Raw genomic sequence first — 25,466 nt, 5'->3', positions numbered from 1 at the left:
GCTACCCTGCCCTATAACATACTTTTCCCTGTTGTACCCTTGTTTTCCTACCATCCCTGATTCCCTGCCCTGCTGTACCTACTACCCTAGTACCCCTACTTTGCCTACCACCCCTGAGTAACCCCTGGTGGTTACCCCAGTCCTTGTCACCCCTAGATACTGTTTGTGGTCTGATTACACCCCGGTAAGACCACTGTTGACCCTAGTCATACCCCATAGGGATATTATAGTACCAGGTGGGTGGGCTGTGAATATACTTGTATGTGTGAATTGTCTAGTTAGATTATGGGTGGAATTTGGGAATGTGTAGTGTAGTTTAGGATTGTATATTTAGTGCTGTATTGTTAGTGTATTGCAGGCGTAGTGCTTTGAATAAATACCGTTATATTTGTACCCTTTGTGTAGCGTGTACTTATTAGCGGTAGTGAGTAAGGTGCATGCAGCTAGTGTAGCGTTCAGTGTAAGGCCTCATGCACACGACCGTATTTTTTTGCGGTCCGCAAAACGGGGTTCCGTTTTCCAGTGATCCGTGACCGTTTTTTCGTCCGTGGGTCTTCCTTGATTTTTGGAGGATCCACGGACATGAAAAAAAAGTCATTTTGGTGTCCGCCTGGCCGTGCGGAGCCAAACGGATCCGTCCTGAATTACAATGCAAGTCAATGGGGACGGATCCGTTTGACGTTGACACAATATGGTGCCATTTCAAACGGATCCGTCCCCATTGACTTTCAATGTAAAGTCTGGAGTCCCTTTTATACCATCGGATCGGAGTTTTCTCCAATCCGATGGTATATTTTAACTTGAACCGTCCCCATCACCATGGGAACGCCTCTATGTTAGAATATACTGTCGGATATGAGTTAGATCGTGAAACCTCATTTCCGACAGTATATTCTAACACAGAGGCGTTCCCATGGTGATGGGGACGCTTCTAGTTAGAATATACTACAAACTGTGTACATGACTGCCCCCTGCTGCCTAGCAGCATCCGATCTCTTACAGGGGGCCGTGATCAGCACAATTAACCCCTCAGGTGCCGCACCTGAAGGGGTTAATTGTACTATCATATCCCCCTGTAAGAGATCAGGGCTGCCAGGCAGCAGGGGGCAGGACCCCCCCCACTCCCCAGTTTGAATATCATTGATGGCCAGTGCGGCCCCCCCCTTCCTCCCTCTATTGTAATAATTCGTTGGTGGCACAGTGTGCGCCCCCCCGCCTTCCTCCCTCTATTGTAATAATTCGTTGGTGGCACAGTGTGCGCCCCCCCTTCCTCCCTCTATTGTAATAAATCGTTGGTGGCACAGTGTGCGCCCCCCATCGGCCCCCCCTCCCTCTATAGCATTAACAACATTGGTGGCCAGTGTGCGGCCTCCCATCTCCTCCCCCCCCCCCGATCATTGGTGGCAGCGGGTTACTAGCAATAGTAAAAGATTCATACTTACCTGGGAGCTGCGATGTTCGTGTCCGGCCGGGAGCTCCTCCTACTGGTAAGTGACAGTTCATTTAGCAATGCGCCGCACAGACCTGAGGCTGTCACTTACCAGTAGGTGGAGCTCCCGGCCGGACACGAACATCGCAGCAGCAGGTAAGTATGAATCTTCTACTATTGTACTATTGCTAAGTAACCATGGCAACTAGGACTGTAGTAGCGTCCTGGTTGCCATGGTTACCGATCGGAGCCCCAGCGATTAAACTGGGACTCCGATCGGAACTCCGCTGCCACCAATGATGGGGGGGTGGGGGGGGGGAGATGGGAGGCCGCACACTGGCCACCAATGTTGTTAATGCTATAGAGGGAGGGGGGGGCGATGGGGGGCGCACACTGTGCCACCAACGAATTATTACAATAGAGGGAGGGAGGGGGGGGGCGCACACTGGCCACGAATTATTACAATAGAGGGGGGGGGCGCACTGGCCATCAATGATATTCAAACTGGGGGGGGGGGGTCTGCCCCCTGCTGCCTGGCAGCCCTGATCTCTTACAGGGGGATATGATAGTACAATTAACCCTTTCAGGTGCCGCACCTGAAGGGGTTAATTGTGCTGATCACGGCCCCCTGTAAGAGATCGGGTGCTGCCAGGCAGCAGGGGGCAGTCTTGTACACAGTTTGTAGTGTATTCTAACTAGAAGCGTCCCCATCACCATGGGAACGCTTCTGTGTTAGAATATACTGTCGGTTCTGAGTTTTCACGAAGTGAAAACTCAGCTTTGAAAAAGCTTTATGCAGACCGATCCTCGGATCCGTCTGTATAAAAACTAACCTAGGGCCACGGATCACGGACACGGATGCCAATCTTGTGTGCATCCGTGTTCTTTCATGGACCCATTGACTTGAATGGGTCCGTGAACCGTTGGCCGTGAAAAAAATAGGACAGGTCATATTTTTTTCACGGCCAGGAAACAGATGACGGATGCGGCTGCAAAACGGTGCATTTTCCGATTTTTCCACGGACCCATTGAAAGTCAATGGGTCCGCGAAAAAAAACGGAAAACGGCACAACGGCCACGGGTGCACACAACTGTCGTGTGCATGAGGCCTAAAGCATACCGAAGGTATTATTTTATAAAGGCATAAATAGGCGGAGTTATCACTAGACAGCTCCTCCTATTTATGATTAATTATCGATATTTGCATAAATATTGGTGATTAATATTTTCCCTTTACAAGTACATTGCAGGGCACACACAAATGGAAAAAAGACAGAATTTCAAGAGGAAATGCAGATAGTGTAGCTAAAGACACAGCCAAAAGAGACCCAAACAGAACGAATCACGACAACTGGGAAATGGCAGTCCTACACCCACCCTCACCTGATTTGACACATGCTAACAGACCTACAAAGGTATGCAACTGAAAACAGAGGAAAAGGATTGGTGCTATCCAATTTTGCAGAAATCCACAGTATGGATTGATCTGCAAAGAGGGGAAGCCATGCATACCTCAGCATAGTGCAGCCATCTTCATTGCACACTTTCATGGGGTAGGACACAACAGCATACAAACTACCCACATGTTGTTGAGTCAAAGTTTTTACATCACTGATAGATAACAGTTAGTCACGGAATACATACACAGATGTATTACATGCTTGAGAAACAACCCTAACAACCCACTGAAAATACCTCACCAACACCTTGACTACCCAACTAAAGCATTCACCCACTTGCAGGTGGATTACACGCATATACCTAAAACAAAAGGGAAACAAGAGTATGCCTTAGTGATAGTGGACATGTTCTCAAGGTGGCCAGAAGTCTTCCCTACAAAAGGCAGAAGATGCTAAAACTACAGCCAAAATTCTGACTCCGCAAATAATCAAGGTGGGGCTGTCCTCTGGTTATTGAGTCAGACCAGGGGCCAGCCTTCACCTCAAAAACTTAAGGAGATAGCCAGACTGTTACAGGTGGAATGGAAATTTCATATTCCATACCATCCACAAAGCTCAGGCATTGTGGAAAGAATGAACAGGACAGTAAAAGACACACAGGAAAGCCACTGCTGGTACATTTGAAAAACGGAAACAAATCCTACCCATAATACTTGCAGAAATTAGAATGACACCTAATAAGAAGTTAGGGATGTCACCATTCGAAATCCTAATGGGTAGGCCTTTTCCCACACCATGGGCAAAACGCCCCCTGGTAGTGCAGGAAGGAGGAGACCTGGACCTGATCAGAGATGAATATGTTAATCTGATCAAGGTCCTCAGTAAAACTGAAGAAAAAGTCGCTTGTAAATCTCCCTCTCTTTCACAGGAACCAACCCATCCATTCCCGGTAGGCGACCAGGTGATGATCAAGATCCTAAAGAAGGGAAAGTAACCAGGAAGCTTCACCTACGGACCACCCACAGAGGTAGTCGCGATCACCAGGACAGCAGTCCTCACTGAACAGTCACCCACGTGGATCCACGCCACAAGGATTAAGCTGGTAAAGAAAAAAGAGAGGGGTACTAACGGAGGCAGAAGGCCTTGACCTTTTAGAAGACACAGAATGGGTACTAACGGAGGCAGACAGCCTTGACCCCCAGCAGGATGCTACAATCGGGAAATTCTTTGAAATGGCTGAGATACAGTGTTTTGATAATCGTGATTCTATGTTTTCTATTCACCCTCCTACAGTTATGGGACAGGCAGATACCTGAAAAAGGAATGCAGGGGGGAAAACACTTTGTGGAAGACAAAGGAGAACCTATGGCTGTACCTGGCCAAAACTCTGAACTTAACCACATTATCCGCATCTGACATTTTGGAAACCTGTCTGGTAGCAGTCCCTACTCCGGTGACTGTATGGATAGGCTTCCTACATTCCCAATGGAACGACACTGATCTACAGGCTAGTGATGTTAAATATGGACATATAAATCCTTACTATGCTTGTTATAATTGCTCTGCATATAAGACTCTGCAGAGTAACATGATAATAATTACAGGTCTTGTCACAGCAGCAGAAATATGTTACAAGTTCACCTGTGATGAGAAATTGCTGCCTCCCTGCGTACAGGCAAAATTACAAAATAAGACTAAGCCAAATATTTGCAACAGAAATCTAAATAGCTGTAAAAAGTTAGTTAGTATCAGGAAAGAATATGCAATGTAATGTCACGAAAACAGTACCATCCCTAGACAAACATGTACCCTTACCAACGGGATGGGTACTGGCCTGTGGAAATACTAGTTACACATACATACCAGCCAATGTTAGAGGGACCCTGCACAATAGCCAGGTTGACGTTAACAATGATATCATTCGTCCCAGCAATAAGAACACGACATACGAGGGACACTTCCCTACAGCTACCAGAAAATTGTGACTACAATGTGAACCTCCTCTCTAGATCAGAATACATAAGTTTAGCGGCATCCATCGTGGGGGTACCGGGATTTGCCATATATAACCATAGGACAATATCAAAACTCGCCTGTTTTATGGTAAAACAATTGTCACTAGTGCAATCCTGCAAGATCTACTGCTAGACATACAATCATCTAAAAAGGCCATCTTGCAGAATAGGGCAACTATCGATTATCTATTGCTTCAACATGGTATAGGGTGTTCAGCGTTTGCAGGGATGTGTTTCAATTTATCAGACCACTCCCGTGCAATTAAAGACAAAATAGGCCAACTAGAAGAAAGGATTAAACATACAAGACAAGATGTGGCCCAAGGATGGTGGGACTGGCTCTTTGGCTGGATACCTGACTTTGGTCAAAGATACATCCTAGGAGTAGTACTTGCTGTGGTCGCTGCAATGGTATGTCTCTGCTGTTGTCTACAATGTGTGCCCTCCCTCCTTGCCTTATGTCAAAGGGTGACCGGAAGAGGGGTGCACTCAACGTTCCTCTATACCCCAGTAGAGATGGAAGAGGCAAACACAACATTACCCAGGCCTGAGGATTATACTCCTGAAGGGTATATGGAATATCTAAAGGCTTATAAGCAAACTAAGGGTGGAAAGAAATAGAACGATATAATACAGGTCCTTCTCAAAAAATTTGCATATTGTGATAAAGTTCATTATTTTCTGTAATGTACTGATAAACATTAGACTTTCATATATTTTAGATTCATTGCACACAACTGAAGTAGTTCAAGCCTTTTGTTTTAATATTGATGATTTTGGCATGCAGCTCATGAAAACCCCAAATTCCGATCTCCAAAAATTAGCATATCATGAAAAGGTTCTCTAAACGAGCTATTAACCTAATCATCTGAATCAACTAATTAACTCTAAACACCTGCAAAAGATTCCTGAGGCTTTTAAAAACTCCCAGCCTGGTTCATTACTCAAAACCACAATCATGGGTAAGACTGCCGACCTGACTGCTGTCCAGAAGGCCATCATTGACACCCTCAAGCAAGAGGGTAAGACACAAAGAAATTTCTGAACGAATAGGCTGTTCCCAGAGTGCTGTATCAAGGCACCTCAGTGGGAAGTCTGTGGGAAGGAAAAAGTGTGGCAGAAAACGCTGCACAACGAGAAGATGTGACCAGACCCTGAGGAAGATTGTGGAGAAGGACCGATTCCAGACCTTGGGGGACCTGCGGAAGCAGTGGACTGAGTCTGGAGGAAGACTGGGGAGAGGGAAATGCCAAAATGCCTGAAGTCCAGTGTCAAGTACCCACAGTCAGTGATGGTCTGGGGTGCCATGTCAGCTGTTGGTGTTGGTCCACTGTTTTATCAAGGGCAGGGACAATGCAGCTAGCCATCAGGAGATTTTGGAGCACTTCATGCTTCCATCTGCTGAAAAGCTTTATGGAGATGAAGATTTCATTTTTCAGCACGACCTGGCACCTGCTCACAGTGCCAAAACCACTGGTAAATGGTTTACTGACCATGGTATTACTGTGCTCAATTGGCCTGCCAACTCTCCTGACCTGAACCCCATAGAGAATCTGTGGGATATTGGGAAGAGAAAGTTGAGAGACGCAAGACCCAACACTCTGGATGAGCTTAAAGCCGCTATCGAAGCATCCTGGGCCTCCATAACACCTCAGCAGTGCCACAGGCTGATTGCCTCCATGCCACGCCGCATTGAAGCAGTAATTTCTGCAAAAGGATTCCCGACCAAGTATTGAGTGCATAACTGAACTTAATTATTTGAAGGTTGACTTCTTTTGTATTAAAAACACTTTTCTTTTATTGGCCGGATGAAATATGCAATTTTTTGGAGATAGGAATTTTGGGTTTTCATGAGCTGTATGCCAAAATCATCAATATTAAAACAAGAAAAAGCTTGAACTACCACTACCTACTAGTACAATAGTCTGTAACCAACGGTATCCTGTGTGTGGAAATCTGATTGATTTCTCATATTGAGGTCGCGCGCTTGGAGAGCTTAAGTGTGAATGGAGATGGTATATGGACCTGAGAGTTAACATAATTCGGGGACGAGGCGGCAATATGTGGAAGTTATGTGGCCACTGATTTGGATTAGACCGCTGGACCCCCTGTGCTACGGTGAAAAAGCTCAATAAACAAAGTTTGACAGGTCCGTTACCTAGTGAGAGTATCATGTGACTTCTCACATGACTGCGGTGTTTGCTGTCCGATAACCCGCCCAGTGTGGGGAATGAGCATGCCCAGTTTGCTTGTGTTGCCGTGTGGCCATCTTGGTTGTGGGCCGCCGGTCTCTGCTCACCCAGAATCTCGCGTGATGAAACTCGTCTCGCGCATGCGCAGTGCCGAGTTCCGGACGCCGAACAGGTCCTGCGATCTTCCCATGCACATGGGATATCCATTAGGAAACAAGTAAATTATTTTATTGTTTGTACTATTTTGATTAGCACAAATAGGGGCACCTGATGATGATCGCTTTATTATATGTCTGTATCACAATCATGTACATGGATGTGTTTAATTACTATTTGTGACACTGTTTTGCATAAAGCACAGTGTTTGAATGCACTGCATATAATTTCACTTTTTTGATTTTATGCTCACTGGAACGTTTTATATCTTTTGTTATAATGGATTTGTAATTATGTAATGAGACTGTTGTAAATTTGTATGCTTTATAAGCACCTGACTTTGCACTGAACACTATGGCTTGACAAAGGCTCCATTGAGAGAGCTGAAACGTTGCTGTCCACATATGGGTCAACACCCTCTTTTTTCACGGAAATTTGTGTGCTGCCTTGGATTCTCTTTTTTATACCTAATTTGGACCAGGTCCGTGGCCCTCTTAAAGGTATTGCACCTGCTGATATATAGTAAAAAATAGATTAGCAGCACACAAATATAATATATATATATATATATATATATATATATATATATATCAGCACCAATTGACAAAATCAACAACGGGTGCCATGTCCAGGGAATTCACTGCTTACCCTCAGATACAGACGGAAAAGGACAGCACATCCAGTAGTACAAAAAATAATAAATTTATTGGGCCACAGTGGCAGTGAGGCATTATTTTTTGAACCACTGGATGTGCTGTCCTTTTCCATCTAAAATATAAATATATATATATATATATATATATATATATATATATATATATATATATTTAGCAAATATATTGCTGCATTTTTTGGGAGGGGAGGCTGATTACACGCACCTGTGGGCCCAGGCTGGCTGATTACTAGGCTATTTATAGGCACCTGTGGGCCCAGGCTGGCTGATTACTAGGCTATTTATAGGCACCTGTGGGCCCAGGCTGACAATGATTCAGCTGATTTCACTACCTCTGGGTCAGCTCTAGGATACAGCAGCATGGTGTGGAGGCTCCTTACGGCTGGGCGACGGCAGAATGTCTCAGGAGGGCGCTGGTATTCATGGTAGGATCAGAGCTGTTTGTACGGGACCCACGCTGCGGTCCGCGACATGTAGCGCTCTGGGATGAAGCAGATTTCGAACCATGGTTGTTTGTATTGTTTGTCTGGCTATTCAGAAGCCGGGTGGGGCCATTGCATACAGTTATTGGGGTATACCTGCGTTACATGCGGGGCGCGTGTCTGCAGTTGGCTCAAGCTACGCGTGCTGGGTTTAAGTGATGGTAAATGTGGATCAATGGTCGATGATTTAAAAAAAATATATAAAAAAAAAGGGTGGTGTTCTTTAATCCTGGTTTGCATTTACTTAGACTGGTCTCCTTTACTTCTGGTTCGCATTCACTCAGATTGATCTCCCGCCCCAGTTAACCAAATAGCTCCCTAGCAGACAGTGGGCCAATAGGAGTAAGTTCCTACTATGTTGTTCATTCCTTTCTCACAAAGAGGGTCTTTTCTTAGCGAACTGCAATGCCCCAGGCTCTTGTTTTTCTCCCTTCTGTTTCAATTTCGCAGTTGGGCAATGTTTCGTTCATGCAAGTGGTTCGGATCACTAATGTCTATGCATTTTCCATTAGGTCTGGCTCACGTTTTAATTACTTAATATGGTCATATGTTAGTCAACATAGGAGTAAATCGTTCCTGGTTACCGGCCACTCTTTCAATTGCATCAGCATTAACCATCTCCAAGAACGATGTGGCGGTGCACATGACAAAGAGGTAAGGTAGGTGGAAGTCACTGATATATACGGTATATTCCGCACCTTCATCGTGAAAGGTCTTTCCGTTCAAAGTCGGGTGTCGTAACGGTATGTATATATTTACTCTAAACAAGGTCTGCTCTTTTTGGCCCCTTTAGGCTGCCCTACCACAGAAGTTATGGCATAATTCTACTGCTTGTTGTAGATAGGAGTTAGATAGGTTAGGTTCACCTTTCTGATAGCCGATCCGACCACAAAATAATTTTTTTATATATATATATATATATATATATTTTGAAGGGATATAGGTGACTCCATTTTGTCTGTTTTAACAATATGTATTGTGATAGCATCTTGTTCATGCACTGTTTCAAGTTCCCCCACTGGAATTTGGGTTTCTTTCCCTGTCCTTGGACAGTTTCTTGAAATTCCTAAATTGTAGTGAAGACAGTCACGCTTTACAAGGTCATTCCGGCTTAATGTTTACCGGCCTATATGTGTCTACATATGATTGGTTAATGCTGTTACTATGTAAATTATACTCTCTGCCTAATAAAAGGCTGAACTGAAGGACAATAAAATCAGAGTGAATTTGAACAGACCCGTGTTTTGTGTTGTATCTGACAAGTTCATTCTCCTGGCGCCAGATAAGACTTAAACCAAGCTGACCACCGAAGTCCGGTACCTGGGGAATCTAGCTAGGGTCCAATTTCCTTACAGGTCCAGAGGAGGGCAACTAAAGTAATAACTGGAATGGGGCAACTACAGTACCCTGAAAGATTATCAACATTAGGGTTATTCACTTTAGAAAAAAAAGACGACTGAGGGGAGCTCTAATAACTATGTATAAATATATCAGGGGTCAGTACAGAGATATCTCCCATCATCTATTTATCCCCAGGACTGTGACGAGGGGACATCCTTTGCGTCTGGAGGAAAGAAGGTTTGTACACAAACATAGAAGAGGATTCTTTACGGTAAGAGCAGTGAGACTATGGAACTCTCTGCCTGAGGAGGTGGTGATGGGGAGTACAATAAAGGAATTCAGGAGGGGCCTGGATGTATTTCTGGAGTGTAATAATATTACAGGCTATAGCTACTAGAGAGGGGTCGGGGATCCAGGGAGTTATCTGATGCCTGATTGGAGTCGGGAAGGAATTTATTCCCCTAAGGCCTCATGCACACGACTGTTGTTGTGTTCCGTTCCGCAAAATGGGGTTCTGTTCCGTGATCCGTTTCAGTGTGTCTTCCTTAATTTTTGGATGACCACCAGACAATAAAGGAATATAAAAAAAAAAAAGAAGTCTAAGACAGGTTTGCCATGCAAATGATAGGAAAAAAAACCGAATGCGGACGACAATCTTGTGTGCCTCCGCGTTTTTTAGTGGTCCCATTGACTTGAATGGGGCCGCAAACAGTTTTCCGCTGAAAAAGATAAAATAAAAATAGGACAGGTTATATTTTTTTGACGGACTGGAACCACGGATGCGGATGGCAAATGGTGCATTAGCAGAGTTTTCAATGGGTACGCAGAAAATCACGAACGGCGCAACAGACACGGAATAAAACATCGGTCGTGTGCATGAGGCCTAAAGTGGGGAAAATTGGCTTCTACCACAGTTTTTATTTTTCCTTCCTCTGGATCAACTTGCAGGATGACAGGCCGAACTGGATGGACAGATGTCTTTTTTCGGGCTTATGTACTATGTTCTGTTCTATATAGCATTCAAATAGGAGGGCTCTAATGCATGTCCGATCTCAAAAAGAGGCGCGATATTCTCCGGCTCCTGCTGATCTCATAAGGAGGCTTGACATGCTCCGTTCATCAGCACGCATGCGCAGCGTCCTCCAACAGGCGGCACGCACATCTAAAAGCGCACACCATATCACACATGTTGCGCATCTCCTACAGTGCAGGCGCTCGCTACCATACAGCGCACACCTTCTCCAAACCCTCATTCCAGCGGCACCAGGTAGATGACAGGGACCTCTCTATCTACAATTACACTTCTGTATGTAATCTGTTCATTTCCATGTTATTGAGGGACTGATGACATTGGTTTGTTTGTACTTCTGTACATAGCCTGCGCATCACTATCAATGTGGCATCTATTCAGTACTAATTACTCAGTTCAATATCCATTACATTGTAAGCCAGATTTATTTTCCTTCATTATTCTCTTCATGGATATGGACTCCGTAGTTGAACCTGAGTCTACCCCACTATCAGGGGGGAAACCACACACAAACACCAAGAAGAGAAGAGATTGACAAATTTTATTATTTTATTTTTTGCCATTTCATTTTATATAGAGGTCTATAAGGCTACTTTCACACCCGCGTTTTGGCTTTCCATTTGCGAGATCCGTTCAGGGCTTTCACAAGCAGTTTGGCACTAATGCATTGTAAATGGAAAAGGATCAGTTTGCCTCCGATCCGTCTCAGTTCCGCTTTGGAGGCGGACACCATAACACTGCCTGCAGTGTTTTGGTGTCAGTCTGACAAAACTGAGCCAAACGGATCCGTCCTGACACACAATGCAAGTCAATGTTTTCTCTGAATCTGCCACAATAGAAAACGGATCCGTCTTGGCTATGTTAAAAGGTAATACAAACTGATACGTTCTGAACGGATGCAGACGGTTGTATCATCTGAACAGATCCGTCTGTGCAGATCCACGACGGATCCGCACCAAACACGAGTGTGAAAGTAGCCTAACCAATGACCTGGTGTATATTTATGTATTCACAGGATGTTATTTGTTTCTGCTGTAGTTTGAAAAAGGCCAAGTGAGGCCGAAACATCAGGTTTTGTACAGCCACACTTCAATAAATACAGACGACCTTACAACCATACTGCTGGAGTATTCTTCTTACTACAGAAAGGGTGGGAACCCAACTCCTAGCAATAGTGAGCAGAGTGCCACAAAGTACATTTTGGAAGATTTAAGCAATAATAATGTCATTTTATATCTTTATTCCCAGTCCTCCACCTAGTGTGCATTTCTTCCTATGCATTAGGGTCCATTCATACATCCGTGTGCGTTTTACGGATCCGCAAAACACGGATACCGGCAATGTGCGTTCCGCATTTTGCGGACCGCACATCACCGTCACTGTAATAGAATCTGCCTAATCTTGTCCGCAATTGCGGACAAGAATAGGACATGTTTATTTTTTTTCTGGAACAGAATTGTGGACCCGGAAGTGTGGGTCCGCATTTACAGATCCGGTCAGCCCCATAGAAATGAATGGGTCCTCAATTCCGTTCCGCAAAATGCGGAACAGAATTGCGGACGTGTGAATGGACCCCAAGTGCTTGTCCATGCACTTTTTGCAGTGATTTATGGATTGTTATATTCTCATCCACACATTACTCCATCTTGTGTAGGATGCTCTTGTGGCACATGTGGTCCGCTGCCGACATCCTCCATTGCATGCATTGTTTGCTGGGATTGCTATTAGCAACGGATCACATGCGGAGGGATTGCTCCCCCGGGTATAGACACGCTACAGTGTTTGGGGTTTTGAGCTCTTCCTCCCATTTAGGCCACTTCATTCTGTGATTTTTTTTCTTGATACATAAAAATAAACTTTGGCACATTCCATAGTTTATCGTTAATAACATTCTGTGCACCTGGTAGCCTGTGTCACATGGCCTGTTATAGGGGGGCTCGCAGCCCCCTCCTATTGTATTAGTAATCTTACTATGGAGGTATGTGGGAATTAGGTGCTGAGGTCCGACTCACAGCCAATCGGACTGTGTTCGCACACTGTAGGTAGGTTAGCGGTAGGAGCTGATAGGTTCTATTTCAGTCCAAAGCCTATTTTTATATAAGCTTATATTCCATCACTATCTATACATTAATACATCACGTACACAGGAACACGTAGGGGTCAAAGTTCTTGAAAAACTACTACTAAGTAATTTTGCTCACATCACATATAGCCTTGGACTCTGGTAAAAGATAAGATAACTGAAATGTGTAGCTGGCTAAAAACGTGTGTTACTGGTTAACCTAAACATCATGTCATTTGGGACTATATATGTCTCACGAGATCAATAAAAATGCAGAGTGATTTTGAACTACACAGAAGTGTGTCTTGTGTCATTATCGCTCTCTCTGGCCAGATAAGGATCAAATCAAGCTGAATACCGGTCTTGTACAAGGGGTACAAATATAAGGGAAAGAAAGAATATTCCTTACAATTTGGGGACTTTCGTCCGGAATTGAGAAGGTCATCCTCGAGTTTGGTAAGAAGACAGATTTTTGTCCTTTAGGCCATTCCGGGGGCACTGACCACATCTCGATTCAAGTAAGTACATAAGGGACCCTTAGATAGACTTCAAAGTACTGTGTCAGGGATACAGTAAGCATAACTCAGGGAGTTTTGCCTTAGGACTCAGGGAAGTCCAGTAACAAGGAAAGTGCACTTCAGAGTGCTCAGGGAGTCCCGTAAACGATCTGTTCAGGGAACAGAAGGTTTAACAGCTTGATTTGATTCTTAATAAGATAATTGTAGAAGTTTTGCATGATAAGTTGTTTTGTCTAACAGTTATATAAGGGGAAGTGACAGGCTGGGTTATAAGTGTACAGCTGTCGTCCCAAGACTAATATTCTGTTTTGTTTTTTGCTATTACTGTTTTGAATTCTTTTTGTAAGAAAATAAGTTTTAATAAAGGGTAGTAAACAATCTAAGACAGAATACCCTAAACCAGAACCAGGAGAAACATGTAAACAATATGTTGCCCGAGTCAGTCCTACAAAGTATTACCTTGTTAACCCATGGGTAGATAATTTGGCAGGGTGAACAGAGGCAATGGAAGCGGTAGACCCCTTTCCCAGGGAAGGAGACAATAGCATATATCACATTGACATGGTCAAGGGTCTATGCTTAGGCGATACTGCCGCCTGACCGTATTTTGAACCTGACTCTTCATGGGATATGGATTATATGCAGAAAGTAGATAGAAGAACACATGATAAGAAGAACACATGATAGAGGTATTTAAACAAAAAGTCTTCACTCCCAGTAGCCGTAGCATGTAGGCAAAACCCCCCAGAAAGCGTTACTAATTTCTGGAGATTTGTGGATTGCTGGAAATGGGAGGCAGGGCTACCGGTTCTCCAGAATGATAGTCTAATCATTTCCACATTTATTAACAATCTGATAGGCTAATGCTTACAGTAAAACAGAACATCTCCACATGGACTTCAGACAGCATAGATCAATTTGAAAAACATTCCTGAGATAAGGGAAGCGGGCAGGGAATCATGCAGAGTAAGTGATGTATAATATATTATACAAGATGAATTGTTCAATCATTTTCTTTCCCAAGCAGTGTAATGTGGGAATCCAGCTTTTAACAAAATGACTGTATGATTATAACATGTATATTGTCTTTTTATAAGAGTTGATTAATCACAGAGTGAAGACCAGAAGATATTGGAAAACACAGCAACAAACAGTGACATACTCCATTAGCAATTCTGGGTGTGGTGTGGATATCTGTTTCCTGGAAAGCTGTGTTTGTCTGTGCTACAAGTTTTGGAATGTAACAAAGAAATTGTGTGACTGTGTTGGAAGATACATGATTCAGTGGAATGTGAATGGGTGTGGCTTTGAGTTGTAGTAGAGTTAAAAAATGTAAGCAGAGCTGTGTGTGCAATTCAGTTTTTATGTATGAGGGCGAGGTTATGAGCAGTTTGTGAAATGAGTACATGAAAATGTATGTGAATGTGTATGGAATACGGTATTTGTTTTCATATAATATGCGCATTGAGAATTTTATTTTATTTTTATTTTTCTTGGAAGTTTTTGGTTTTTATTGGTGCCAACAGCATTGATGAAGCTGTACATTTTTTTTATTGAAGTCAATGAAAAGTTTATGGGCCCTTGTGTGTTCATGTCTGTTTGTTTCAATGTTTGCAGTTACGTGTTACATGTTAAGTGTTGTGCTTAAACATCTGAGCTCTGTTCTTATGGGCAGCTGGATCACTAATGACAGATAGGAGGACCACAGTCCGACTAAAAGGGGTGGACTTAGATGACTAAGAGTGGGAGGAAGGAGGATCTGAGCCTTCTATGTGAATTAATGGGGTTTTGACAAGTCAGTTTTGAAAGGTTTTGACAAAACCTTTCAAAACGGACTCACTACCACTCGAGACCATGGACAGGGAATACATCACAGATCATGTATTCAGCATCATACCAGATTGCCCAGTAGTAGTAGTAGTAGTAGGAGGGTATATGTTTAGTCAAAGTAACAGGTACCACGCCCCCTTTTATATCGCTTGATATCAATTTTATATCAAGCAATATAAACCTAATAATCGCCAGGAAAATATATTTCATTGCAGTTTAATAAATAAATTTTGTAATTTTATAACATTTTGATATAAATACATATCAAAGTGGTTAGCTTTTATATCAATTTATACAGTTTGATAAGTTTCATTTCATAAAATCTTAGATAACCCCATTTATAACATTGATACGTTTTTGATATAAAAGCTACCCACTATAAACAAATTCTTATAAAACAATCTAACTAAGCAAGCTACATCAACTAATGAATAAGCTAATCGCTAACACCTGGTATATTTTACAACATGAACAGCCTATATAAACAGGTCCCAGTCTTTGCATTGCTAGCACAGAGATACTTAGGCTCAGAGAGGCATAGCGCCCCCCCCCCCCAGGACATAAAGACACTTAAAAAGGTAAGCACCATTTTGTCTGTTATGCTTTTAAATCTTTCACAATTTTTTTATGTGCCTCATGAATATGACTTATGTTATATGTATCTATGTAACGGCGCTTATTTATAGGGGTTAAAGCGGCCCTACAAATGTTGTAATATTTTAACTAACAATATACATTTCGTTTAGATGGATTCTTACCAAAATTTATGGGGCGATGACATTATACCCGATGCGCAGATGCTTATCGCGGCCGATGATTTCTATGAGTCGTACATTAGCAGTGGTGGGGCGCAATTGCGTTCAGACGAGTCGCCCTGTATGGTGCCAACTCATACTGACATTTCAAGCGAACCCAATTACAATCAGACGTCTCCTTGCCTGGTCGGTAAGTATAAACATCTTATGCTTTTATTACGTATATAGTTTTAGAGCTAGTTATATTTCATGCACGTTTATTACAGACGATCAAATCCGAGACATTTTAAGAATTGTGAACAGAGATGTTGATACTGAAAATACAGAACATTCAAGCATTGAAGTTACTAGCAACAGCAATTCTGACGAGCTAAAGGAGAACGATCTGTCGCAAGTTATCGATCTCACAACCCCAGGTCGAAATGAAATAAAACAGACGCCCATGCTAGCCAGAACACGTAAGGCTCGATCGACTTTTCTGATATTGTCCGTTTTAAACATTATCTATATTTCTAATACACTTTTAAAACGCAGCGCTGGAAAGAAAAGTGTATACAATTGATGACATCGCGACACTCTCCGATGATGCCCTACAAGAGTGTCACAAGCGGGGCAAAGAGCGCAAGGACCAAAACGCATTGTTGCTGTAATATATTTTAAACAATTGCTATAAGCCTAATACTTTTTTTTAAATGCAGCGCTGAAAAGAAAAATGGCCACGACCGGTGTCTCCAAAGCGGTATCAAAGAAATCGAACACAACGGGTAAGGCGCCCTCTACAGCCGCTCAAAAAAACGATGTCTAACTTTTAAACGTGTATAAACAACGGTGTTTGATCAAACCATGTAATTTAAAGTTTTTCAGATGCCTGGTAGTAGCGCAAGTGTCAACAGAACTGTTTCATTCCCAGAACCACCAGAGTCAGTCACCAACGCCCGCGACAGTTGGCTGACTGGGAATCCCGCAATGCCGATTATCCGCTGTCCTGATGCCCGTAAGTTATTACACGGCGCTCTGTTTTAATTAGACCCGCTTGATGTTTTTAATACTTACAGTGGGCTGTTTGTCTTCAAATTTTTAATAGTCATAATGACATATCTATCAATTTATCTATCTAACCAGCCATTTATCTAGCTATGTATCCATACAGCCAAATACCCCAACTACTAATCTATCCAATCTATCCATCTAGCCAAATACCCCAACTATGTAAATTCTATCAATTTATCTATCTCTGTTAGCTATCTACCCATCTATCTTTCCAGCTATCTGTTAAATATCCTATCTATCTATGTCTCTATACATCCAAATAACCCAACTATCTAAATTCTATCAATTTATCTATTTATAATAGCAGTTTTAATTAGCGCGCTTGAAAATTCTTAATACTTATATCTTAATGTTAGTCTCTAAATTTCAGCCAAAAGAAAAGAAAGCAACAAAGCCTGAATCGTTAAAGAGAGACGGCGATCGACCACAAAACAGCATCAGGAACAGTTTACACCGATAGCGGGAGTTCTAACAACGCCGCGGCCGGTTCTGCAGAGTGGTGAGCCAACTAGCGTAATAAATGATATTACAGCTTTATGCGACATAACACCAATACCCAATACGCAGGATGTAATACCTTGTAAAAAGCGCATCACATTTGATACACCAGACACATGCAGCAACGTACAACAGATAAGCAAACCCCAACAGCGATACGCGCCTCTTGTCCATTCCTGTTATTGTCGGGGTGGTAAGACGTACGACACGTTGAGGGATATCGCGAAATGTAATGACAAAATGTCACGCGTGGCGTTGCATTTAAAATGTTACGTTAAAGACTCGACGTCTCTAGCGTTTAACAGTCCCAACAAAAATACTGAGGGACAAATGCACGCTACACGTAACAAATGCATACGACCGATTACGCATCTTGACGCTCTTGAAAAAGAGCTGCTAGGCAGAGACTGACTAGTGATGACTGGTGGAGGTGGACGACCTTTTAAAAGCGCAAAAACAACTGTAAGTGCTAGGGTTAGAAAGTTAAAACAGGCTATAAAAATCTGTTTTTCAGTTAAACGTTCTAAAATAGCTAGAGAAAAAAAAAAGGGCGTCGCCGGCGTAACAATGGGCCGCCGGCGCATCCGAACAAAATAGTTAGCAAAAAAAAGACAGGAATGTCGCAACAAGACTGGTGCATCGGCTCTTCTGAATGCTGGTCAAACACATCAGCAACCGCAGACCGCGCAAGCAGGGCACAGTCGTCCAAACAGCGACCCACAAAATGACGACAGGCCCTATAACAAGGCTATTACAGACAAACCCCCTGAACCACAAAATGTTAGATCCGTTTATCTAGAACGTGTATATCAACAGCGTGACTTAGCGAATTTTAATAGTACCATGTACACGGAACACTTCAGATTCGCTAACCTCGAAGCCATTCGCTCATTTGTTGCCGCTCTTGATGCAATACACGCTTTTATACAGACATTGTTAGATAGGGTTTTACGGGACGCCGATCCGGGTGATTTCATACAATTGCGTTTAGACGGCGGCGAAACATTTGATTTGATTTTTTCTAATAGGTATTCTAGAGATGGACTTAGAGCCGAAACATTTTTGGATAATATCGCTAACGCTTTACAGAGTAACGCGGAGTGCATAGCCTGTAAAACACTTAAACTAGTTGTCATCATTGTCAGGTGTCGCCGTGGTGGGGTCAGAAGACGTTTCGGCGGTGACGCATAGTCGGAATATTAATCGTAAAAAACAACATTCATACGATTTTAATAATTACGATAATAACGTCTGTCTGGCCGCTAGTGTTTACGCTATTTTGGAGGGTGCTGCTTTGAGCGACGTCGCCTTGTTAGAGAAAGCTCAACAACTGCATAGAGACTTACAAATACCCGAGGGGTATTTGGTGTTTTACTGACGTTGCTGAATTTGAAAAAAAAATTTACATCACAATTTAAATTTTGTACCACAATAGGGAACAGTGGCGTTATCACACAGCTAAAGAAAAGACAGTCTATATATTGCACCATGAAAAGCATTATTATGGCATAAAAAAAAAAATCTAAAAGCCTTTATCGGTTGCGATTATTTTTGCGACGTTTGTTGCACTGTATACAAACATAAATACAGACATGGGTGTATGCAGTTTTGTAAAGCGTGCCAGAGCCCGAATTGTGTTGAGCAGTCTAATACACGGTGCCCGATATGTAGGACGTATTGCCGTTCAACACATAGAAACCTGTCACTTTGTGATAAAGCTCTTTGTAAGAAAAAAAACTTTTTGCGGATTTTGTTACAAATATATACAAATCGCACAGTTTTCGGGTTACACGTTTATAGCTCACAATGCCGGACGCTACGACGCTTATTTTGTTTTACAGGTGTTAATTAATGAAAAATTTAAAATTGATATTATAAATCACGGCGGTCGGTTAATGTGCGTTACCCTGAAGGACTGTAATGACCGGCGTCACACACAGGGAGGGAAAAGGGAAAGCCCTGCCCAAGGGAGAGGCTGGCACCTGACTGCCCTGACGTCCCTAGACGGGTTCCTCACCCGTGCGGCGATCACGTGCCTAAACCCTGGCTTTCCCTAAAATGAGCCCTAGATAGTGAACAGGCCGGTGGGATCGCTAGTCCGCACCACTGTCACTAAGAGGGAAACCCCAGGGAGAGAACAGACAAAACACATACACCCAGGTGGGTGACCACAATAGACCACAAAAGGTCCAACAGGGATCCGGAGGGTAGCGTTCTGGACCAACTACCAGAGAACGCAGCAACACAGCTCCAGAGGGTCAGAATAGATGTCCAGGCAGGAAGCTCTATATCTGGCAACCAGAGAAGTGCGAGAGGGGAATATAAGGAGGTTTGGGAGTGCTGGACAAGGAACAGCTGAGGAGAAGGAGCTACGGATACCTGAGTGAGCCAAAAGGGTTTGCAAAGCAAACCCAGAAAGCTACCATAAGGAAACAGCCCTATCTTACATAGAGCGTGCAGCCAACCGCTGCGACTTCCTGACCCCGGGTATAACAGTCAGGCGTGGTTCTTGACACCCTCGTGACAAGGACTTAAAAATTAGGTTCATAGACTCGCTGAATTTCATGTTTATGAAGCTCAGCAAGATGCCTGAGGCCATGGGTTTTTCAGGCGCCAAAGGTCACTTCATGCATTTTTTCAACACAGCAGAAAATCAAAACTACATACGCGCCCTACCGGCCACTATGTATTACGGCATCGAATACATGATGCCTGGTGAGAAAAAAGAATTCACAGATTGGTACGAGAAACATAAAAATGACACCTTTAATTTTCAGAAAGAGTTAAAAGCTTACTGTAAGCAGGATGTTGAGGTTTTGAGAAGGGCTTGTGAGTGTTACAGGGACACGATTATGGCCATGACGGAACAAAAAGTGCTGCAATACATTAAACGTGAAAAGAAATACAGAACGGTCACTAAATGTATTGATCCACTCCAACTCATCACATTGGCATCCGTGTGCATGGCCATGTATCGGTTTAAATTTCTACCCAAAAATACCATAGCGATTGTACCTGCAGATAATTACCACAAGACCCAGAAACTCTTTTCAACACCCGCTATACAGTGGCTCTTGTACCTTGAACATGCTGAAGGCATTTCTATACAACACGCGTTAAAGGGCGGTGAAAAAAAGGTCGGTAAATATTTTTTGGACGGGTATGCTTTTGTTAACGGTAAACACACCGCTTTTGAATTTCAGGGCTGTTTTTATCACGGGTGTCCTGTGTGTTATAACGAGCAGGACAGCAACGAGCTTACTAAATAGTCTTACGGGCAGCTATACCAATCTTTCCTAGTCAGGAAAAGCAGACTACAGAGACAAGGCTTTACGGTCCGCGTCCTGTGGGAACACGAGTGGCGGGAAACGATTGCAAACGATTCGGGGGTCAAAGACTTTCTGATTAAAATGAAATTCCTGACTCCTTTGGATCCTCGTGACGCGCTTTACGGCGGGTGCACTAACGCCATTAAACTTTATCACAAGGTGCAGGCCGATGAAACAGTGCATTATTACAATTTCACCAGTCTGTACCCTTTTGTTAATAAAACTAAGACTTACCCTGTAGGACACCCAAAAATCATTTATGATCATTTTGGCTACATCAAAAAATACTTTGGCATTGTCCGAGTTAAAGTGTACCCGCCCAGAGATTTATTTTTCCGGTCCTGGCTGTAAAGCTAAAAAAACTAATGTTTCCGCTATGCTACACATGCGCCTTGAGCTGTCAGAAAGACATTTGCAGCCACACAGACGATGAGCGGTCCCTAACCGGTACATGGTGCACTATAGAAATAGTTTTAGCTGTTGAAAAAGGTTACAGGATTGCCGAGATCGACGAGATCTGGCATTTTCCGAACACAACAGATGATTTGTTCACCCCATACATCAAATTACACCTCAGAGATAAACAGGAGGCTTCCGGTTATCCCAGTTGGTGTAAAACGGATTCTGGAAAAAAAACGGCTTACAAAGCGGCATTTAAAAAAAAAGAAGGTCTGCTTGCGATCTGATAAGATAGCTGTAAACCCAGCAAAAAGACAAATTTCAAAACTGTTCCTAAACTCTTTGCGGGGTAAGTTTGGCCAGCGTTCTAACTTGTCACGGACCCTGACAAGCTTTTTCAAATTAGCTTTTGTGCCGTACTACGACCTCTGAGGTTAATGTCATTGATGACGATACAGCAGTAGTCAATTGGCGCTATGTAAAAGAGCACTACACCCACAACAAAAACAAACATTTTTATAGCCTATTTTACAACCGCCTATGCCAGACTCAAATTATACAAGCTCCTAGACAGGCTACAGGAACGTTGCCTTTATCACGACACAGACTCAGTCATATTCGTGAGTAAGGGGTCTGAATGGACGCCACCCTTGGGTGATTTTCTCGGTGAACTAACTAGTGAAATACCAGACGAAGCCCACATTACCGAGTTTGTATCCGCTGGCCCAAAGACTTACGGCTACAAACTTAACAACGGGAAAACCGTATTGAAGGTTAAGGGTATAACACTCAATGTCGCTAACACACGGCTTGTTAATTTTGACAGTTTAAAAGACCTTGTGTTGGATTACTCACACAACAACGACCACGAGACGCAGAAAACAATAGGTATCGAGCAAGACGGCATTTACAGAAATAGGAAGCGCTTGACCATAGAGAACACCATTACGTAAAACGCAAAAGTGAGTCTACACAAAGACAGCCGACGGCTGACTTTACAACATTGCCTTTTGGCTATTAAACATGACTGCGCAATTTCAGCACCCTTTTTTGTGTATTCTAGCAGGACCCTCAAATTCTGGAAAGAGTTTTTTTGTTAAAAATTTATTAATGCACAAGGATGCGTTAATGTCGCACAAACCTGATAATGTCATTTGGTTTTACGCATGTTGGCAGAAATTGTATGATGAACTAACCCGTTTGTTTACAAATATCATATATTGTTTATCGAGGGGGGTCCCGCAAAATTTTACAGACGCTGATCTATTTCCAACGGACAAGGTAAATTTGGCGGTTGTTGATGATCTTATGGAGGCGGCTTGTGAAAATCTTGAAATACAAAAACGCATTCACCAAATACGTACACCACAGAAATTTGAGCATTATGTATCTCGTTCAAAATGTTTGTCAGGATAAGAAAAGCCGAACCATAAATTTAAACACTAAATACATGGTCCTTACAGGTTATTACGTTGGCTCGGCAGATGTACCCCGGTAAAACCCGTTTCTTTTTAGAAGCTTTGAAGATGCTACACACAAGCCTTATGGCTATTTACTTTTAGATTTAAGATCTGACACGCCTGAGGACCTACGACTCAGAACCGGTCTGTTCCCACCAGATCTGCCGGTGGCTTAGGTGTGCAAAAAGAAGCTCTAAAATGAGGTATCACACATCTTTACGGTTATTTTTGATAGCGGCGCTGGTGCTGTAAGGATGTCGAACAGGATCCGGCGTAATTGGGATCTTTTAAAAGCATTAGTCAAAACAAATCTGAAGGCCCGAAAATCAATATTACGCAACGCCAGTAATGATTTGATATCGGCTATTGGCGAGATAGCGCTCGATATCATTAAAGGAAAGATCCCTCTTAAAGAGTGCCAAAAAAAAAAATATTGAAAAAATGGTGTAGGGCTATAAAGAAATTAAGTGATAAAAAGTACTCCATTAAAGGAAAGAAGCGCATTGTGAACCAGAGCGGCGGTTTTATAGGAGCTTTGCAATACCGTTAATCACTAGCCTGATAGCCAATACAGCCGGTGGTTCATAATGCAGTATGCAGAGAAAATGTTCCTGGTTTCCAAAAATGAAATGGACAGGCTTAAAAAAACATCCGTAGATGCAGCAGATATACGCCAAACGTCGCTTAGATGATGAGATTAGCGAAATACTACACGGAAATGACCTTTCAGATGATTAAAAAAATTGAGATACACAGCCGTGTTACAGAGGTACTTAATGCTCAAACAGTCCGGTAAAGAAATGTCGGGTATAACCCTGATTACACAGCCGCAAACCGATCAACAATTGTCAAATGCAACCTCAATCAGCCCAGATACTAACGAGATACTTGACAGTATTAATACACGTTATAGAAAAAGCTGTACCGCTCGGGTAATAAGCCTTACTGGAACGCTATGGGTGAATTCATTTACAAAGAACAAACTGTACCCGGTTCCAACATTATTGACCTGATTCGAACAGCTACCCAGAGTCATGGGGTGCCTAAGATTAAACCTCAAGGTTGGGACTATTTTATGGAGACTATTGCACAGCTGAACGCCCCGTCAACGTTATCGGTAATACAAGAACAAGAGAACTTTTTCGATAATTTGAAAAAGCGGGCGCTGAGTGAGCCCTTTGACGAGGCTCGAAGCCCTTTTACACCGCAAGTGTTATTACTGCGTCAACCCGTGGCTCATTTCTACCTAAAAAGAGGCTCCCGCCTTTGTTGCAAGCTGCTTTGTTAGTGTTGTAAATTTAATTACTTTGGCGATTGTATATAAACTTTTTGTATTAAGCATCTTATAATGTTTATTTGTTTTACATACATTTTTACTTTGCATGTATATAAAATTTCTGTGTGTGTGTAACGGCTTATAATGTTTATTTACTATACATCAACTGTTTTAAATAAATGGTCTTCAGTTTTTTTCTTTTTACAATAAATAGCTTGATTATTTAAAAATGTATAAACAGTTAGGAGGCGTTGTTGAGTAGACGCTGTTTAAAACACTGCTAAAATGCCTGCAAAATAGCAAAATATTGCGCAAACAGTACTACACGCCAAAAGCTGTCGGCTCTTATGGGGGCGTTGAATCCTTATTCAGAGAAGTCCGGAAATTTGGAATAAGAAAAGACTCTAAAAAACTGGTTGAGCAACGAGGATACTTACACATTGTACAAACCTGTTAAAAAAAAAAAAAAAACTTTACAAGAAACAAGGTTATGGTGTCTGATATAGATGCTTAATGGCAGGCAGATCTTGTGTTGATGGATTTTTCTAAAGAAAATAATGGTGTAAAATACCTGCTGACGGTCGTTGATATTCTATCTAAATATGCCTGGGTGTCGGGCCTTTCAAATAAGTCCGGCGCTACAGTGGCTTCCGCTTTTGAGCAGATATTTAAGTTAAGCGGTCGAACCCCCAGAAAGCTTCAGACTGATCGGGGCCGTGAGTTTATAAACAAACCTATGAGGCATCTTTGTGAAACCTATAAAATACATCATTTTTTAACTACAAATGCTGTTAAGGCAGCTTTGGTCGAACGTTTTAATAGAACGCTGAAAACTAAAATGTGGCGCTATCTTAGAGAACAAAACACGTACAGGTACATCGACAAGTTACAAGACCTGGTGTCTAGTTATAACCGCACATACCACAGAACTATAAGGCGGCGCCCTGTCGATGTGACAAAAGAACTCTTTAGCAGTTTGGAAAAATATCTACGGGTATTACGATACTATTAAAAAAGTTAAACCGGTATTAAATATAGGTGATCACGTCAGAATTGTGCGCTATAAGGGGGTTTTTACAAAGGGGTATGAACAAACCTATACGGATGAGATATTTAAAATAAACGCTATAAACACTAGGGACCTCAGACCCCTTTATAAGTTGAAAGACCTGTCCGATGAGTTCATTGAAAGCTCGTTCTACCCGGAGGAAGTCCAAAAAGTAACTCTCGACAAGCTACGAGTTTACAGGATAGAAAAAAAATACTGAAAAAGAAGAAAGTTCGGGGTAAAATGTTGTGTTTTGTAAAGTGGATAGGCTACCCTAACAAGTTTAACTCTTGGGTGCCTGAAAAACAGTTGATGCGTCTGTAAACTATGGAGGACGTATCGTTTTTATCACGCTACCCTGCAACGCATCCGGCAAACTTTACCCCGAACACAGCATCGCCGATTACACCACTAAGTTAGCAAAAGCGGTCCATCTTCGTTAAATCGTGTTATTACTCCAATATGCACGACCTCATCAAAGCCATTAATAGCAAACTTGAATCTATAAAAATACCTCCCGATC

General features: G+C 42.6%; 1 long non-coding RNA gene across 1 annotated transcript; it reads left to right on the top strand.

Moving 5' to 3' along the window:
* Positions 1-16,828: 16,828 nt before the first annotated feature.
* On the top strand, positions 16,829-22,098 carry LOC121004705. The gene is made up of 3 exons (XR_005779816.1): positions 16,829-16,877; positions 17,304-17,432; positions 21,986-22,098. It is a non-coding gene; the product is annotated as an uncharacterized LOC121004705 (long non-coding RNA).
* Positions 22,099-25,466: the final 3,368 nt, after the last annotated feature.

The sequence above is a fragment of the Bufo bufo genome, chromosome 6 (genome assembly GCF_905171765.1).
Source record: "Bufo bufo chromosome 6, aBufBuf1.1, whole genome shotgun sequence".
NCBI classification, from domain to species: domain Eukaryota; kingdom Metazoa; phylum Chordata; class Amphibia; order Anura; family Bufonidae; genus Bufo; species Bufo bufo.
Note: the sequence above shows the minus strand (reverse complement) of the source record. Positions and strands in the feature narration are given on the sequence as shown.